At 35.9% G+C, this 21,583-nt stretch overlaps 1 protein-coding gene across 1 annotated transcript in view; it reads left to right on the top strand.

Annotated features, from left to right (window-relative positions):
* The window catches only part of LOC145678956 (ovochymase-1-like), a 115,021-nt gene that overhangs the window by 64,840 nt on the left and 28,598 nt on the right, over positions 1–21,583 (top strand). The window lies entirely within an intron of this gene.

Genomic DNA, 21,583 nt, shown 5'->3' with positions numbered 1-21,583 from the left:
TAAATTTGACCAGATCTGTTTAGACTTTGCTTCTTCGATTAGCAAATTGAAGGATCAAACGTCTACTGAACTAGAGCAGGTTAGATACCAGGCCCAACATTCTACCGAGCAGCTCAGAGACGAAACAAATGAAAAATTAAATGAAATAGATGTAAGGTTTGAGAGCACAAACAAAAGATTTTGTGACATCGAACGAAAGGTTGAACACCAGCAGGCTGAAATAAGTAAATTAAATGTTGTAATATCTAACCTATCAATAGAAAACAAACTAGAGTGGGTTGATCAAAGGATTGGTCAAATTCAAACCGAAGTAGACAGTATTAAGGGGAATATTACTAAATTGGAAATCGTCAAGTCTGATATCTCCTATCCTTTTCCTGATAGCGATTCTCCAGGGAAAATTTTCCCAGAAACAAGTAACGTCCAACCGGGAAAGAGTCAAGTGTTGCCTGATGCACGGGACACAGCAATGTATTGCCCCCCGCATCAGCCAACCTCGAAATCATGGTTGAGTAATTTCGATGTACCGATGCAGTCGAGTGTTGTGACTACAACAGTCACTAGCGTAAATGCTCACTCTACCTTTGGAATGGTACAATCTTATAGCGTGCTGCCAGGAAGGGGAGAGAGATGTGCCGGACCGTCGGTTACTGCCGTGGTGGGTCCTAAGTTCGAACCTCACATGGTCAACACTAGTTATAAAACCTCTCTTGGTCATATGGGAGCGTTCAGTTCGGTGACCACTCCGTCGGTGGCAAATCCGGTGACAACCCCAACCGCTCAGGATAACGCGTTGATTCCAATAGATTCTTTTCCTGCCCCGTATAGTATGAGCTCTAAAGTTTCCCTCCGGGATATTGAACGTTTTCCCACTTTCGATGGGAACATTACTAACGGGTTACCTCGAGTTTTCCTGCGGAGACTGCAGCAATATCTAGATATGTACAAACTTACTGATGGGGAACGCCTACAGATAGTTGAAAAATGTTTGATCGCCGCTTCGGGCGCATGGTTTGCCTCTGTTAAATACCAAATCCGGACGTTCAGTGATTTTTTGATTCTTTTCAAAGAAGAGTATTGTAATGAGCACATCGAGCGGCTCCAAAAGAGAAACTTACAATCACTCCGGTATGATCGCTCCAAGTATGGGTCCCTCTTGGACTATGCTTGGAAAATCATTGAACTATATTATCAGATAGCTGAACATCCCTCTCAGGCCGAACTGGTAGATATTATAGTTAACGCTCTTCCACCCGATGAGTCCCGGGCCATAGCGTCCCACTTGTGCCAAACGGTGCGAGAAGTCACCTCACGTTTAGCTGCCTTGTGCGGCAAGGAAGTTGGTGGTCCACCAAAACGATACTTCGCCCGACAGGCAAAGATTCTAAAACCGACGAAGACGAAGGTAACGGCAAGTTGCCAGACAGATTTCCTGAGTTATACCCAAGCTGGATCTCGTTATCCTAGTGGGTATGGCTCAGAGAACAACAATAATGGCCGGCGACTATTCAGGAATCGGCCCATGTTCAACAATCGCCGGAGTTATCGTCCCTATGACCGTACCAACATGGAATCGAACCCGGATAGGGGCGATAACACCAGGAGGAATTTTAACAGGACGTACGGAAGAAGGGAGAACGGTAATAGTCAGGGTAATAACAATAATAGTAACAATAATGTAAATCGACCCCAGAATTCAGTCCCTTCGCAAGTGCGTGAGCCTAGAACAATATTAAATGGGAGTGATAGTCGCGAAACGGCGGTAAAGTCGACAAACTAACGCCGCAGTTACCTGATGAAATGGGGGAGGATAACTGCGGGTACATACACCCCATTAACTACAAAATGCAATATTCTAATAATAGTAAATCCGAGTTTCAGATACAAGAATACCCCTCACCGAATTCCTTAGAATTTATAATAAAATTCGTAATCGATGAAGAGCCATTTGCGGTGGGGGAAGAACGCTATTTCTCGGCATCTCCCAGCCTAAAGGGAAGTATCGGTGGCGTTGAACTTGTTGCTACCATAGATAGTGGTTCGGAGCTCTGCCTAATGGACTGGGAGGTGTGGAGAAGATTGAAACAGCGCTTCCCTTCTGCAAAATTAAGGCCGTACACGGGTCTTACACTGGGTGCATTTGGTGGGAAGGAAAGTTTTTCAGTTCAAGGGGTTCAAAATTTCAATCTTAATATTCAAAACCATATTTTTGAAATAGCTATCTTTGTTATCAAATACTTGCGAACGGATTTAATCCTGGGTTGCCCATTCTTAGATAAGTTTCACTGTATCATCGACCGTGAAAAGAAAGAAATTCGTATGAAAGATAGTCTCGGGAATGCAGTTACTGTTTCAACTAATAAACCAAATGTAATGTTAGTGGGAATACCGGAAAGAGAGATTGCAATCGGTGAGTCAGGGCGGCCAGTGATGGATCAGCCCATGCTTGACCCCAGGTTTATCTGTCAAGCTGCCTATGCAGTAACACCTCTCAATGGGGGAGAGGTTAATAGGGATGATCAGCTGGATCCATTCCTGAATGCCGAATGCAATGTCTCTCCACAAGACATCGACACTTACATTACTACTCGGGATGATTTACCACCACCAATTAGATCAGGTCTCCGTAAACTATTGTTACAGTACAGATCTCTCTTCTCCGAGTACCCACGTCGTGTTAATGCGCCTCCATACAAAATTCAACTAAAAGATAACGAACCAGTTGTGGGACCTTGCTATTCTGTCCCACAAGCAATGCAACCCGAGTTTGAGGCCGAATTAAATAAATGGTTACGGTTAGGAATTGCTATAGAACAGATGTCCCCATACAGAAATCCTATTCACGTTGTCAGAAAGGCCTCTGGGGGCGTACGTCCCGTTTTGGACCTGAGGGCTACCAACTCTAAAATTATTTCTCCACAAGCACAGGTTGAACCAATAGACGATTTATTACATCGTGTTTCACAAGCCACTTGGTTCTCATCTTTTGATGCACCTAGTGCCTATTATGGGATCAGTTTACACAAAGAATCATATCAATGTACTAGCTTTGTGTATAAAGGAAGGCAATATTGCCTTACCGTTTTGCCACAGGGATTGAAGAGCAGTCCTGCTGTTTTTCAATCCGTTATGACTAATTTTTTCAACGACTCAACTCGTTCTTTTGTAGTTTTATACCTTGATGATGTTATGGTAAAATCGGTCACCGAAGAAGAACACTTATCCCATTTAGAAAGAACCTTTGAAATTTTCAAGCGGGCAAATTTTTCCTTAAATTTTCAAAAATGTAAGTTCTTCGCACGGGAAATAAAATTTTTTGGCAAAACGGTAAGGGTCGACCCTAAATTAAACGAACCCATTCGTTGTTTTCCGGTTCCGAAATCAAAGAAGGCATTACAAAAGTTCCTAGGCCTCATAGGGTGGAGGAGAAAGTTCGTACCAAACTTTTCTGGACTTACCGCTAAATTATATCAACTACTAAAAAAGGATCAAAAATTCACATGGAACGATGAAACATTGGAAACTTTCCATAAGTTAAAAGAGCTTATTAGCAATCCGCCTGCTTTAAGTCAGCCAGATTTCTCCCTGCCATTTCACATACACAGTGATGCGTATATGGAAAATCTGGCTGGCTATCTTGCACAATATCCCGCAGGTCAAGAAGATCCTAATGTCATCGGATATGCTAGTCGACGGGTAAAGCCTTACGAGTTGTCTCTGTCGATCTCTCAGTTAGAACTACTGTCCGTTCTGTTCCTATGTGAGCACTTTGAACAATATATTATGGGTCGTATCACGTATGTTCATACCGACAATGCAGCAGTTACTCATGCTTTCACTCAGAAGAACCTTGAACCGAGAACCACCAGGATCCTACTTAAATTACAGAAATTTGACTTAACATTTCAGCACTGTAAGGCCGCGAGAACCTTATCGCCGATACACTTAGTAGGTATCCGCCTGAGGTATTGCTTGAACCCGAAACCCATTATGTGCATTTCCTAACGAAAACACAATATGCTGACATTGATTTAAATCATATAAAGAAAAATCAGGAAACTGATGAGTTATGTCAAACGTTCTTAAGGCAATATGAAAATAGTGGTAATCAGAGTAGAATCGCAATGCATTGTGGGTTAATGTACTCCCATGCGCAAAAAAAAATGCGCGTATACTGTAACTCAAGATTTTTCGCATTTATTCCATTTTCCTTACGCTTATGGGTAAAATTCAGTTATTAGTATGTGGAGATAATAGAAAGCAATCCATCTAAGGAGATATTTCCAAAAAATATAATAAAATAATAAAAATATAAGCAAAAAACAAAATTATGCTCGGTTTTGTGTATACTGGCAACGATGATTTCTAGGGATTTTTTCAGTAGCAGATCACAATTGCGGAGGGAATTCAGTAGGGGAATCGAGGAGTTGGATGAAGGAACTCGATAGTGGACTATAATGTTGCATTTATTGGTTAAAACCTAGTGTGTAGATTGCCTGCCAAATATAAATTAGCTTCTGTAACTAAGATGTCGTACAAAAATATAGAATTAAACAGAAAAACTCTTATCTTAAGGTTCGAAGCGATACGCACCATGGTTATGAAGATTATTTCTTTAAAAAAAAAAAAGAGCCAACACAACGTAACCTCCGTGGTTAGGTGGATAGAGTGGCGGAGTCGTAGTTATTTTATTATTTTGACACCACATCGAATCCCATCCCATCCCATCCTTTTTTTTTTTACAAAACATTATAGGAAGTGTATAATTTTGATGTTAATAAGAACCGAAACAATATAATAAGGAAATAATTTATTGGTAGTATCCTTTAATCGACGTATTTATTTAGTATTAGAATACGTGTACTATTGGAAGCAGTTATTGTTTTCAGTTTATAGTCTTGTATGTTACTTCCCGTTCTTGAACAGCAGACAACTCACTTCGGGTTTGTGTGTCAGGAAGAACATACGCGACCTTGAAAATCTGTGCAGTCTTACCCCTTGTTACATCGACCTGATGTTAAATGATCGTTTATGTGTGTGTGTGTGTGTGTGCTTGTTTTTTCCTTTTTAGAGTATTGACTTTCTCTCTCTTTTTTTCATATCCACAAGTGCAAGAATGCTTTCGTTGAACGTAACTAAATTATACAGACTAAATTATATAGTCGAAATATGGTATGACTAAATTATACAGTATACGGAACACGAATATTTCCAAATATAGAATGAATATGAACGATAATCATACCATATTTCTACATTATATAGTAGCGTGAAAAACTTATATTAAAATGATATAACAAACAGGCATAAGCCTTTTTTCTAGCATAGCAACACATTAAACGTAACTCATTAAATTTTGGGAATTACAAATTATCACCTTACGTGTCGTTGTATTCCTATTCTTTTTCACGTTCAAGCGACCAAAGAAGAAATTGTAGTAATAGTGATAAAAATCGAATTCGAGATTTCAATGAATTCAAGTTTCACGCCCCCACATATCGAAAAAGTGATTTTGATGTCTGTCCATCTGTTCGTTTGTTGGTTCGTCACGCTTTTACATGCATTCAAATAGAGGCCATACTGTTCGACGTATCTGGACCTAAGTCTAGACATGAAGTTTTTATAACACTTTATCGTTTCGAATTCTATATTCTCCGACACCTAAAAATAAGGGTAGTTTACTGAAGGATGAAAATTTAAAATAATTAAATTGTTTTAAAAATAGCTGTAAAGATTTTGCTTATTTTTTTTACAAATATAGTTTGAATCATTGCTCTGAAAAAAATACATAAGGTGTAATTTACTGTATGGGATGCGTTTTTTCGAGCAATTTTCTCAATCACATTTCATAAATAATTGTATAATTAATAACCTAACAATATGACACAACTCGTTCGTCCTGTAAACATTCAGAAGAGATAGTTTACTCTTCTCCAACGATTTTCCCATTAACGCCTGACGCAATTTTGTTCATATTTCATAAATGAATGTCACATAAATAACCTAACGATATGGTATAATTCCATTATCCTAAAAAGCTAGAAGTGGTATATTACTTTTCGGGGCAATTTTTACTCTACGATTTTGTCGAGAATGACTCTGGCAATTTTTTTCGTATTTCATAAATAGCCTAACTCGTTTGTCCTGAAAAGATACACAAGGGATATTTTATTCTTGGGGACTTTTTTGACGATTTCTCAGAAAGTACTCAGACGCTTTTGCTCATAGTTCACATACAATTATTTCTTTAATAATTCTAATATATGGCATAAGTTATTTCTAACAGAAATAGACCAATGGGTACTTTACTTTTGGACATAAGTTGCTTCGAACAAAGTTTTCCAAAAACACATTATTTTATTCGCATTTTCCAAATAAATGTTTCAGTAATAGCTGCAGCCTAACACGAGTCAGTTTAAGAAATTCGAGCGAGAAAATTCAGTGCGTTTCATCCGTACCCATTCTTAAATATATTTTTAAATGTTACACCTAATCACAATTTTCCTAACAAAATCGAAACTTCTATTTAAATGTGCCTTGTTGTTGCCAAATGGTTCAAGTCCACTGGTTCTGGATTTGATTCCCGGTGAGAGCTAGTGTATTTTTATCCAACGTTAAGGTATAGGTAATAAGTAGGTGCAAAGAGAAAAGTGTTGAAACAAGCCTAACCAACCTAATAAATAATACAAAGAAATAATACAATATTACGAAATTATAGAAGAAACGTTGTTGATATTAGATATTTGCGTGTGAGATTGTCCAACCGATGACTGTCAACTCCAAAGGTAAGAAAGTGAAACATCCAATACCAGGTTAATCAGTGGTCTCTAGGTAAAGCTATCCTACTAGGAAGTGATTGAGATACCAAAAAATGTTGTAATCGCTGGGAGACATGTTAGGAGAATACATTGGGTGAGAGACTAATTCATGAATAGTCTGCACCTTCGTTGGTGTATTGAAGTGCGTAGGTGGTGTGTGTTTAGCACATCGGGTTCCTTTGTTGTTAGTCCCAGTTTTCTAGACCGGATGCAGTTATTCCCGGTAGAAAATACATACATATATATATATATATATATATATATATATATATATATATATATATATATATATATATATATATATACATTTCTATTACTATTAAAGTAAATAATTACACTCATTCCCTCAATGTGATACTTGTTTGTTTAATTGTATACAGAGAGCTGATCCGTGGAAGAATCGTTCATAATAATAAATAAAATAAACTCGACAAATATTCTTGTAAATAATAGGTAAAAGTTTGCGTCACACTGTTCATTTTGCTGGGCACGCCAGTGTGCTACGTTATCCGGTTGTGGCACACTGGAATATAGGGTATGGCTTTCTAATTTTTCCCAACTATTTTAACAGCTTCAATTGAAATGAATTTATAAGAATAAGAGAGTGAATTTAGTCTTCTTACCTTTCGATTTAGAAATAAGGTCCGCTAGAATTGTAGATATAAAAAATAATAATACTCAGAATTTTATAGAGTAGTTTGTTTTATTCGAAATGACATACTTCCTGCAACTGTTTGGGTTGGAATTATTTCAAATCAAATCTTTACGTTTTACGACCCACGGTTATACCGGCTAGGCTAAAGGACACGGTGATGATGAGAAATGAATGCAATGGTGGAATGAAAAAGTGGGAGAAAAGGGAGAACCCCGAGAAAACCCATGCACATGGTGTTTCTCCACCACAAAATTCACTTGGTGCGAGCTGGGGTCGAACCAAGGATCCCATGCACCAAAGGTGAACGCTTTATCACTGAGCCACCGCGGCCCATCTGAAATTATTAATAGGAGAGAGTGACTACTTTTATGAAAACTTGATATCGAACACATTTGTTTAAAAATACCAGCTTTTTGTGAAATATTGCTTAATATTCAGGAAAACCTAAGTCAATAAAATAATAATAATAATAATAATAATAATAATAATAATAATAATAATAATAATAATAATAATAATAATAATAATTATTATTATTATTATTATTATTATTATTATTATTATTAGTATTATTATTATTATTATTATTATTATTATTATTATTATTATCTTAAATTAAAAACTCTCTGAACCTAGTGCATTGGCACAATTCCACGAATTAAAAAGAATGTGTTTACTTATCATATAAGTGTAGAAGGACTTAATCCCTGTTGCTTTCAATATAAAAAGAAAGTGCCCAACTGTCAAATGATATGCTACATAAAATGCTCTATGCAACATAATGTGGTATAGAGTCATCATTCCAGGTTGTCTAAAGAACACTTTCGTTGTAGCAAGAAAGGAAGAAAATAGAAAATACTGAGTTTTAACGTAGTAGAAAGTTTGCAAATTTAAGGGAAAATGCACAGAGTTGTTGGATATAAAATGTAGTTCGGATTAATGGAGTAAGACACCGTAAATATTTTATTGTTTGAAATATACTGGGAGTGACCAAGCTATTACATATGGAAATATCGAAAGAGATACCTTAATGGTGTTATTTGCAAACTTTTTTAGAAATGAAAAAAATAAGGAAATCTCTAAAACTCTGATATCACAGATCCAAATTGACTGACTGTTAAGTAAAACTGCTAAATCTGAGTAAAGCAAAAAAAAAAAAAAGTATTAATGACCTGTGTTAGTTTCAGACATATCATTCTCATATCAAAACTACGATAGAAGTAAATGAATAAAGGTGAATTCACAGTTCTGGAATACCAACAAATGATTTTGCTAGATGTAACTTTTCAGAAAACTTTTTTATAAGGCTTTAGATTTATTATTATTTTTTTTGTTTGTTTGTTTATTAGCTTACCCATGCCGTAAACGTCGCCAACTCCTAGTGGCTCACTTGCCGGTAAATAGCGATCGTCGATATAGCGACGCGTCGAAGGATTGCCGCTAGCGTGCCACTAGTGGCAGGGATTCGTCGAGTCGAAGCAGATATCTAGAATCGGGGGTATTGAAGTTACCACAACGTAAGAACGAGGACTTCATTTTGGTCCGCGCTCGTTTGATTTGTCACGGAGAATCGTAAAGGGACCAACATGAACTATCGCCAGTCATGTGCATGCGGTTATTATTATATATTATTTTTCCCTGACGAATTGTTATTATAAGGACAATATTTGAGCTCCGGGGGTCAAGAGTAACTCCTGTCTTTACATCATGAAGTGAAAAATCTTGAGGTGGGTGCGTATAATTGTATGAATTTAGTTGGCAACTGTCGCCGATCACTAGCAAGTGAATATGAAAGAACTATGAAAAAAGTAAATAGACGCTTGCCATTTTGTTATAAAATTACATGACGAGTGCATTTGATTTGATTCCGAACAGTTGTCTTCAAATATACACGGTTAAAGAAGCACTCTGATTAGAAATATTAAAAAGACTTCAACGATTTATCACTCTACAAGCTGTGTCTTCATAATCGCCTCCGTGACGAATTCGGAAGAACACGCAATTAGTAACCCTAAGGTTGATGGTTCACGCCCAGCTCAGGGCACTTTCGTTTTATTTTTTTTAAAAATGTTTATAGACTCATCTTGATGCAAAGAAATTACGCATATCGGCGATTTAACGTATTTTAGGGGAATTATTTTGTGGTTCGTTGGCGTTCCGTCGCTTCTCTGCCGGTGGTGGTATAATTTTCAAAACGGAAGTGGGACCAATTTTTGGCTGCGGGACCGCCAATTTTTGGGGACATGTCACTAGTTGCCTATCGGTGGTCCACCGACGCTTACGGCATGGGATTGTCCCCTCACGAGTGAGGCAGATTGTAATCGACCAAGAGTGTTTTGGAAAAATGGGAAACATCTTCCGACTTCGACTTCTGAATAATCCGTTTAGGATCAAGTCGAATTAAGGCTGCGCCACGGGAAGGTAGAACAAGTGAGGCAATCGTTCCAAGCACTACGCTCGACAGCTTCCGTCTCATTCACGACTTAGACTCTTCAGGAAAAGTAACAAGTTTATTACTTGTAATTTATTCTTTGAGTCAAAGTATTTTGCAATAAACCATCGTTTTGTAAGATATTTTTACGATTGTATACTATTAATTTCGAAAATTGTACTCATAATATAATTTCCCATCATGGATTTGAAAAAATCAAAGTTGGAACAAAGAAAGATCTCCGATCCACATGTCTCTTCATGTTTGATATGGAAGTCTCGTCTTCATTATTGACCCTTAATTTATTTTAGTCCTAGGCAACGCGAATCGATCGTATGGCTCTAAGTGAAAACATTCATTTAGATGGTTAAGTAATCAGGAAATTCCTGCTGTTATTTCACGAAAAACAACAGATCTTGAGGAAAAAAAAAACAATTTTGCTTACCAGGGGGAGGGAGTAAATCATCTGCTTACGTTTGCTTAACTAGGAAGAAGGCAAGGGCGCCGATCCTGGGGGGCGGGGCCCGCTCAAAGCTCATGTAGGCCTCCTTTGTATTTATGAATATACAATATTTGGCCTTATTTGAGTGTAATTTGTCTTAAAATCTTCATATATATATATATATATATATATATATCTTCTGCATTTGAATGCCCCCCCCCCAATTTACAGAGAAATTGGCGTCCTTGGAAGATCCAGTGAAATGAAAAAAAATGTGATAACGTAATACTTGAACAACTCTATCTAATGGAGGAAAGTAAATTAGTATTCAACACTTCTTTCAGTTTTAAGCATTTCAAAGATTCTCGTAATTTAGTAGCGTCCCGGATTTGCATTTTTGAAGTACGGGAACTTTATCTATACCTTAACGTGGGAATCGGTTTCGGACCATGCACTTAAGCCGCTTTGCCATAAGAGGCACAAGAAGTTTTTCCTTAGATTTCCTTAGGAATATTGCGAATGGTATCACTTTTAAAAATATGTTTAAAAAAGAATACACATCGACATAATAAGATGATAATCTGATACCTAGGAAATATATTGAATTGTTTTTAATTTGTTCTCACGCTTCCAAAACAGTACTTATGTTTTTTTTATTCCAGCCTTTTAATATAAGAATTTCAGACTATTGTCTGTTCTAGGACGATACAATTCTAGTTCATGTATATGCTAGCTTTGGAAATACAGTAGAGTTTCGCTTATCCGACATAAACAGGCAGACAGAACGCTGGATAATATGGATGTGTTAAGAAAAGACCTATTAAAAGTAAAACTTATGATATAATTTTACATATTACGCATCTAATAATAATGTTTTATAACAAATAACTGCACTGCACTGAATCAGGGACGTATCCAGCGTGAGGGCCTGAGAGCTGTCTCTCTCCGAAACTCAAGCACTTTTTAATAAACTTGCCTTTACCCTTTTGAGGTTCTTTTATATCAGTTTACTAGTAGTCAGTGTCCAAACTTTGGGCAATGTGCTGTTGTCTTGTTATAATTCTAAGAACATAACATAATGTCATTATGCCAGGTGCAGTGGCGTATTTAGGGGGTGGCTTTCGGGCTTAAGCCCCCCAAGAAATCTTACTTAGTATAGTAAAGTAAATGAAATATCTTGCAGAATTTTCACATTTCCAGGCAAAGTCCCCCCCGAAAGTTAGCAAAGCCCCTCCCGAAACAAAATCGTAAATACGCCACTGACCAGGTGGAATTAAAGAACAGTCTTAAATAGGATTAACATTTCGTTTCCGTTCTGTTTTTAACTTTAATATATTAGAACGATACCCTCCATGTCTTCTTGCTATTTTTGTTATGTGATATACGTAGCAGACAGTTTTCTTTAGTTACATTTCTCTCGAAAATATGTTTCATTTTGTTTGTTTTATAATGCAGTTTCCAAAATAAACCGTTTATAAATGAAAAGTACGAAAAAGTTTAAGAGAGGTACAGAACTGTTGCATTATTATTATTATTATTATTATTATTATTATTATTATTATTATTATTATTATTATTATTATTATTATTATTATTATTAATTATTGATATTTAAAAACATTAGAATTACGTGCTTACGAGGATTCGTGTTGGGCCCCCTCCGAATAGAAAACCTGGATACGTGTCTGCACTGAATGATAGACGTATGAGTCAAGGTGTAGACGGGCGCGCTAGGCGATAGACTCCACAGCATGAAAAATAGATTAAGACTACAACTTGGAGATCTTCTTGCCGATTGGTGCTATTTGCAATAATATATCGGATCATATGGTATGTGGAACAAAGGATGGTCGGATAAGCGAGACCATGGTGTATTGGTGTTTCACGCAACTAAACCTGTAAAATGTTTGTATAAACAATTATCTTTCACTCCCTAGCTAAATTTGTGGGTATGATCACACACCTTGCCTCATAAAGTATAGTCTTATAAAGAAAAAAATATTTTTTTAGCTAAAACCTAAAGAAAAGCCAACTCCATTTTTTTTTTTTTTTTTAATAATGGCAAACTAGTCCACTTCATCACGATAAATCACGTTTGATACTAAGATGTCTTTTTCTGTCCGTATATATCCTTCACACTTCATTGGAGACAAAATTGTTTTTCCCTAAGAAAACAGGATGAGAGAAACTATACAACAGCATGAATAGAAAACAATAGCTATTAACAATAGTTTTCTAATCCTGGATAAATACGTCATTACAGCAAAATATCAGTAAGTTGTCCTTATTATATTGCTTCGGTTCTTATTAACATGAAAATTATAATGTTTTGTCAAAAAAAAAAGAAAAAAAAGAAAAGAAAAGAAAAAAGAAATGGGATGGGATGGGATGGGATTCGATGTGGTGTCAAAATAATAAAATAACTACGACTCCGCCACTCTATCCACCTAACCACTGAGGTTACGTTGTGTTGGCTCTTTTTTTTTTAAAGAAATAATCTTCATAACCATGGTGCGTATCGCTTCGAACCTTAAGATAAGAGTTTTTCTGTTTAATTCTATATTTTTGTACGACATCTTAGTTACAGAAGCTAATTTATATTTGGCAGGCAATCTACACACTAGGTTTTAACCAATAAATGCAACATTATAGTCCACTATCGAGTTCCTTCATCCAACTCCTCGATTCCCCTACTGAATTCCCTCCGCAATTGTGATCTGCTACTGAAAAAATCCCTAGAAATCATCGTTGCCAGTATACACAAAACCGAGCATAATTTTGTTTTTTGCTTATATTTTTATTATTTTATTATATTTTTTGGAAATATCTCCTTAGATGGATTGCTTTCTATTATCTCCACATACTAATAACTGAATTTTACCCATAAACGTAAGGAAAATGGAATAAATGCGAAAAATCTTGAGTTACAGTATACGCGCAATTTTTTTTGCGCATGGGAGTACATAAAACCGTTGCGAGTTCAAAAATGGCTTTTAGTAATACCTCAGGCTTGTATTCACCAAATTATCAGTATTGTTCACTCCACAGGTCATTTTGGAGTTCAAAAATGTTATCGCTTTTGTCGCGCAATCTTTTATTGGAAAAATCAAAAATCTACCATAAAAAATTTCATCCGAAACTGTATCCAATGTGCGGAAACAAAAGTTCACAAACCGAACCATAGCTCAGCAAGAATATCACATAATAGCAAATGTATCCCATGAGACTCTGGGGGTGGACCTCATTGGGAAATTACCACCTAGCCAGGGATACTATTATATTCTATCACTAATAGATATTTACTCTCGTTTTGTTACTTTTCTTCCGCTCAGAAAAGCTCATACCAAAGAAATAAACTAGAGAGAAGATACTTTCACCTTTTACCATATCCTCAAGAATTTTTAAGTGACAGGGGACCACAGTTCCAGTCTAAACTGTGGCAGGATTTCTGTGCTAAGTACAAAATTAAACACAAGAAAGCAGCTAGCTATTCTCCTCAGGGTAACAGCATAACAGAGCGCAGCCATAAAGAGCTCAATAGGTTAGTTCGGTTATGGTGTAATGAAGATCAAACCACCTGGTATAGATATCTTGTAAAAATACAGGACCTTCTTAATAATTCTTATTGTTCAAGTATTGGTTGCACGCCGGCGGAACGCTTTCTGAGTTACTCTGCTGTTGACAACTACCGGAAGGTGTTCCCATGGCCAAAACAATTAGATTCCGTTGAAAATAGGTTTAAATTTATGGAGATAGATATAAATTCGCGAAATTCTAGTAAACGGTCAACACATTCTGTTACTCTGGAAGGAGGTCAACTAGTAATGCTGAAATTACACAACTTATCGTCAATAATAAAGCAGGAATCCGCCAAATGGATGAAAATTTTCACTGGCCCGTTTGTCGTGAAAAAATTGCTAAAAAACTGCGCTGTTTTGCATAATCTCAAAGGTGAAAGTATCGGAACTCACAATTTTCGAAATTTAAAGATTTTCAATTGTACAGAAGATAAACGTAGCGAATTACTCGCGCAATACCCCAAGTAAATATAATATACTGTCCTAGTGTGACTGGTAACGTTTGAATGGGATGAATGAGTGTGTTAACTTAACAAGCATCATTAGTTCGTATTCACAATTAGCAAAATTTTGTTATTCTAACAAAATTTTGTTAATGGGAGTTGAAAGTAATGGCAACTTTTTTTACGCACCCTGTACCTAGTATTTTTTTTATTCAATCTCGGTTTAGTTACACAATTTATTTACTCTCTTTACTTCGAGTTAAATATAATGAATCGAAAGGTTTCATTAGTAACCATATTCCCACTGAATAATATATTTTATTTATATTTTGATTAAGTGTAAATCCCATTTTCGCATATACAAGTCGAATAGTTACAAGATTTACCATTCTGACGTCATACCGAAACATAGTTCCATCATTGGATATAAATTTTCTTAATTTCAGACCAATGTAGAATTTAGTCAGGTACCTAATCTTTCCCTCACCCCCTCTCACTAGTCCATAGTCACTTTCAGATCCGGTTATATCTGGATTTGCCAAATTTCTATTTGTTTTGTAATTTCCGCGGCTAAAGTTTTCGTTCTGATTGGAGGAATTCTCCTACCTCTGGCTTTTTCGGCGCAATGTTATCAGAATAATCGACGACACACTAGCAGGAGCAGCTTGTGATTTTCTTGCTACATATTTTTCGGGAAGGATTCGAATTTCCAAGGAAAACTAAGGTAACATATAATGTAATTCAACAGTTAAAGATTTACAATGGAATAGGAGCCCGGAAAATCCACAAATTTTGGTAAAGAAGCTGCAATTCAGTGAAATAACAAATTTCGGATTTCTGTTTACTAGGAAGCCATGTTTGCTGCACAGCTAGAATAGACAGAGTGAAATAGTGACTTTACTTTCTTTTTCTTTCAAACCATAGATTCAGTTAGGGATTAGGGGAAATACGACCTGGTTTCGTATATTCTATAGTGTATATTTTAAATGTTATTTTTTTTTATTAAGTGTCTGTATGTAGTAGGTTTTGCAATGTTAACTCTCAGAATGGCAGCTTAAGCTAGCGTAAAAGGGCTCCTATCCCCTTTTCCAAATTGAACCAGTTCTAGCGGGGGAATGGGTTAGTTATTGTTTGTTTTAGGGCCTTTTCCCCTTTCAGGGGAAGGGTCCCTTAATAAATCTCGTTAAGGTGCCCCCAGGGCATCAATCTTTAGCAATCATTATGTAAACCTGTTTCAAATAATTGGTCAGGTCAATTGGACCTAGGGTTACCTTTCTCATTTTGCCCCCCTAAATTAAATAGAGCCAACTCTATATACCAGAAAGGAGTACTTTTCTTCAATATGCATGTAATTCAATGGTGTTTGTTTAGTTAATAGTATTTATGTGTAGTGTTTATAGTGGTGTGTAGTTCGTAGTTTTGTATGAGTGCGTGATTTTACCGTATGGACAGTGTATAAATATGCAGTAGTTTAATACCATTTGTCTAACTCGAAGTATACTAAACCAGAGTAAATATTATAGATTTCTGATTAATGAGTACAAGTATATATTTCAGTACACGGTAAATTATGCCTCCACTACAGCGCCATAGTGCTCGTTTTCGGTAATCAGTTGTTTGTTGACATTACGTCATTGCACGAGTTAGTGATTTAAGTTGTTTGATTTTGGACCTTTATTTCTAAATTACATCCCGTGGACATGGTTTTCGGTTCAGATGAGTATACATTCATATAAGATAGCATGAGATCTTACTGTACTGAAAATTTCAGCTTGCTAGGTCCAGTAGTAATTGAAATATCCACTGAAATAAAGAATACCTATTTTCTTAATAGAAGTCAAGCCCATATGCTGTTACTGTTTGTTTCAAAATGTAGTATTAAATTCTCTTTTCCCGTGGCTGTAGCAAAATTCCATTGTTGCTTTAGTTCTATCAACAAATCAGAAATAGATTAATCGTTGACAATTTAACTTTCAGTGAATACGCACGTATGATTTTTTTAAACTGCGAAGTAAATACAATTTGGGTGCTTCGAAGCAAAGAGTGCGTGGTTCGATGAATGTTATCGTGTAGTAGTTTGAGCGTGATAGATTGTGATTGTGTAATATAAATATGTGTATGGCCTGCGTGAAAATGTATGAAATAGGGTGTCTATAAAATATTACTTCGCGCGAAAATTAGTAGATAATGAATGAATGTAACGATATATTAATAATATGATATAAAATAATATGAATGAGATGATATGACACCTATATTTAAATGGATAGGCCTAGTGTATGTTATATAGTGAAAATATGAATACGTTTACTAAAAGAAATCTCTCGCGTTTTGACTTCTACACCAGTACATTCATCCAACCGAGTTTGCTACTTGGATAGTAAATTGTAGTTGGAAATTGTGTGTTACTTCGCATTTAAGTACCTCATAATAACAGCCCCGGATCTTAAGCCTTTCATCAGATAGGGTAGCATCATGTGGGGATTACTTCTAAAGGTTGACAGAAATGATAATTAAGAAAACTAACCGCTATATTCTGTGATCTTCGAAAAGTATAGGTTTGGTCATTTGTACCTTTAACATTCATTGTCTCTCCGAGATTTTTTTTTTCGTTGCTTACCTTATGTATTTATTATGCAGTGCTCATATAACTCAGTTCGGACTATCCGATTAAATCAACTGCTATTAAATTAATATTTATGTCATTACCGTACCCGGGCATCGACCCCTACCCCCCTTGAATATTTTCGTCTTCCTTTCTCAGTTTCCAAACTAGATAGTGATGGAAATTTATCGATGCCTCAGAATTTAGCGCATTCTGTGAAGGGGAGCTATCGGTGAAGTTTGGCAATAGAAATCACCGATCCAAAATTCAGTTTATTTAATTTTTTTTTATTTTGGCAAATTCTCATTAGGGATATCTTAGCTATTACTCTAATTTCATTACTATTCTGGAATCTTCTAGTTTCTTAGAGGTCGGATGATTTTTTTTTCTTTTGAAATTCTAAATTAACGCCGTCTCTAACTTTCCGGAGGATTCTGGAATCTGCAAGGGTGTTGACCGGATACGGTGAGTGGTGGGATTTCCCTAAAGCCTTTGTCTTTCCGAAAATCCCATCGGGGACACAGACTTGTCTCATTTTTGCAGAGATCTTTTTCGGCTATTTATTTGGTAAGCCGAACCCTTTTTGGCATAAAAGAGATTATTTGGTCCTAGTATGTTGTATACGTAAATTCGACCACTTATCTTTCGTAGTTGTAGTGTTCTGTCTCCTCTCTCTTTACCTATTCTTCTACTTCTCCTCTAGAGTTATTTTTTTTAATTTTTCAACCTCCCCCCCCTCCCGGTTTCTGAAACTCATGAAAACATACAATATTCATATCACTTATTTCGATCGTATGTACTAACTGAGACATCGAGGGATGCAATTCGTGGAGGTATTGCAGCACAACTCAGGACCATTTTCGCGATATTCAATTCATCACGGGAGAAACTGACGAGAAGGTACACTATGCTTTCAGATTCCTAGAAATTTATTTGTTATTCAGTGATCGTACAAATTATACCCATTGACGACTGATTTCTGGTTTTCTTTTCTATTGGTTGGTCATATAGTGTGTATGTATTAGTAGTTTGGGCCCACTAGTTTCGAATAACCTTGATTTTTTTTCTTTCTCTGTATATACATCTATATATATGTACTTACATAGTTTGAAAAGTTACGTGCCTGCTCTATTTGTTGTATTTCCACATCTTATGTCAACTTATTAAATAACACCAATTATTTCTTTATACGCGGATCTTTAGTAAATTGAGAATGATTATTGATTATCGGGTTTACATATAAAGTACAATGTTGCAACCTTATGAGGGAAAAAGGTGAATTTTTATAGTCAGGGTTTTTGTTTATTTTGAGCCAAGCAAGCGTGAATACTTGTTGAATATAAACGTTATGTAGAACTTAAATGTCGACGAAATATTAAGATGGATATTAAAGTGAAATTTATTATATTGAGTAATATGAATATATATATATATGCGTGTATGTATGTAAAGGGCTCGGTATTTACCCTGGTTGTGTTAGGTTGCCATAGACTTTTGACACCCGATATTGACCAACTATTTGTGATATACAGTATTACCGCGTAAATTGTAATAAATGACATTTTGTTGAGTTGTTATTGATGTTAGTGACTATTAAAGTTAAATATCATGTTAAATACTGCATGTAAATAACACAAGTAGCAGGTCGTAAGAAAAGTAAAAACTAACCCTAATCCTTATCCAAATTCATTTTGCGAGGTCATAGTGAAATTAGTAAGCTACGAAACAGTGCGCCCCTCCAACGAATCTTTTATCAGAAAACTATGAAACAAATCCTTCCCCTACGATCGGAAACCTAATTATTCAGTGACTAGAATCTTTTGACTACACGATCTATACTAGAAAAAAAAAATTAGTGATCTTAAATTCAATGAACTGAAATTTGGTCAATAATTTAGTAGTGTGAATACAGGAATATGGAAATATGTTCCCAATGTTTGGGACTGGACTCAATATTTTAAATCTTGATAAACTTTGAAATTTTATATCAAGTGCTTCAAGTGACGAAATGAGAAATTTATATATATATAATATGAAGCAACTATTTGTCTGGAATTAAAACCAAAACGACTAAATACTCTCATGGACACAAATCATAGTGAATAAAGAGAGTTGAAAAAGGAGTTATTATCGACGTGAGAACAAAGACTCATAAAATTGTCGAAATGTCTCCTTTTGGGACAAAAACTCAATAAAATACTACTAAAGTGTTTTTTTTTAAAGAATGATTAACCAATTATAATTTTTTCTTTCTTTTTTCCCGCAATGATATGTATTCATTGCGCTGAATCTTAAATATATTGACCTTTGAATTTTCATTTTTTTTCTTTTCCTTTATTTTGTCTTTCGTCTTTTGTCGACTTTTTTTTTTTATGTAATCCAACTCTTAATATATCTAGAAAGAGAAATGTGTTATTTGATCTTGTTGAAAGTAGCTTATTTCTGTGCATGCTTATGAAACATTCTTTTCATGTATTAAATTTTTCCTGTTATGTCAAACTAAGTTTTCTTTTATTGAAATGTAATAAATGTCTATAGAAATGTAGTTAGGTTAGTTTAATTCAACTAAATACAACCTGAAGTATACATTGTCCTGTATGAATGTGTGTGTGAGTGAAATGTAGGTTTAGTATTAAGTGTACCAATTATTGTGACATATATGTGTGACTTATTATAATTAATGGTAGTTGGCAATTAAAGTCATTGAATGTCAATACTTAATTTAAGTTGGCTCTATAAAGTAAGTAAAAAGGACCGAAGTAGCCTGAACGAATGATCATCATGGGAGAACTGTGAATGTCAAAATCTTCGACAAATAGATATGTTAATTTTTTTTCTTTCCTGTGGTCGATTCTAGCATGCCATCAACTTCGTCGTTTATTTTTTAAAGATTGGATATTAATCTAGAACTTCTGGAAATATTGAATAAACGGTTAAATTAAACTTTCTCAGCTATCTCAGAGCTAGATTCGGATAATTCGGTAGTTGGGGTTAAATGGATCTAGGTCTGGGATATATGGGTTAGCATGTGTCTACCTTTGATCACCTTAATACCAAACATTCACCCAATAGCTATTGGAAATGATCCCAATTCGATAATTATTCACTTTCCCTTTACCATATTTCTCAAAATATCCAGTAATAGTTTCCTCGTTATCACCTTCTTACTTTACCTCTTTCCTCTTCTATCTTCCTTTTCCTTTCTTCATCTTCTTCTTCTTCTATTTTTAATAAAACTGAAAAGGGGGTCGTGAGTGGGAATTCTATGTGTAATAAACACGGTCATGTATTTATTTTTATTTTCTTTAGAAGTCCGATAAAAGGTTTTCTCATTTCGATCGAACCTAGTATGTTCGAAATTAAGAAATGGATATTATATTCCAATATAATTAGACATAAGCTGATAGCTTCATGAATATCCCCACCAGGGGTGAAGGGTTCCCACTCACGACTTATTCCATGCATCGCAATTGTTACAGAGTTTTTTTTTTCTTTTCTTCTTTCTTGCCTCTTATCAGTTTTAGATTGACGAGCGGTGACAGGATTCGTTGTTATGGAAACGGTGGTTTCTATGGCAACGGCCCCCAATTTTCAGTTTTACATTAAACAAAAAAACGCCAATAAAGCAAGGAGCATCCTCCGATTGACGAAATTTCAGAACAGACTGGAGTGAGTTGGAGCTCGTATCATCGGATTTTGACTGAGTATTTGCAAATGAGACGTGTTGAAGCTAAGTTTGTTCTTCTTCTGCTCACACAGGAACCGCTATTTGGACTCTCAAGGGTGCCCTATCAGGCCGGTAGCTAGCCCAAAAATGTAGGGGGGAGGTAGAAGTTAGAGGGCCCCGATTCAACCATATATTTCATCACCATATTATAGTTCATTTGCAAGTCTACCTTGAAAATTTTAGGGGGTAGTAAAAATTTACGGGGGCGGGCCGCCCTAGACCCCTTCGATACGGGCCTGTGTTCTATCATTCCCCACCTTCTGTAATCGCCAGATCTAGCCCCATGTGACTTTTTTCTGTTCCGAGAATGATAAAAAATATAAAATGGTAGCGTTTTAATGATATGGAGGCTGTAAAAGGAGCTTCGCAGAGGGCACTGGCAGGCCCGTATCCACGGGCGTCTAGGGGGCCGGGCCCTCCCTAAAGTTTTGCTGCCCCCTAAAATTTTCACGGTAGGCTCACAAATGAACTGTGATATAGTGATTAACTAACGTTATAATATTGATGGATCAAGCCCCCTCTAACTTCAACTGGTCCCCCTACATTTTTGTTCTGGCTACCGGCCTGAGCACTGGACGATGTCAGAGTTGAAGAGTTCCAGAGGTGCTTCAAACAATGGGAAAGAAGACTAGAGAAGTGCATCGTATCTAGTGGAGAGTACTTTAAAGGAGACTGGAAGAATTTTGTAAAATAAAAATAAATTAATTTTTAAAAACGCAAGTCCGGTTTCTTTTGGATTCCCCTCGTGTATATTAATAGCAATAAAACTAGTTTTATAATGTCTAGAACTAGCTCTGTAATTCAAGTTGAATTTTTTCTTTCACAAATCTCTCTGGCAATGGGTATGTTCCTCAATTATAAAGTAACCTCCAGATAAATGAAAA

This window comes from Thermobia domestica, chromosome 2 (genome assembly GCF_964235325.1).
Source record: "Thermobia domestica chromosome 2, izTheDome1.hap1.1, whole genome shotgun sequence".
NCBI lineage: Eukaryota > Metazoa > Arthropoda > Insecta > Zygentoma > Lepismatidae > Thermobia > Thermobia domestica.
This window is presented reverse-complemented; position numbering and strand designations above follow the sequence as displayed.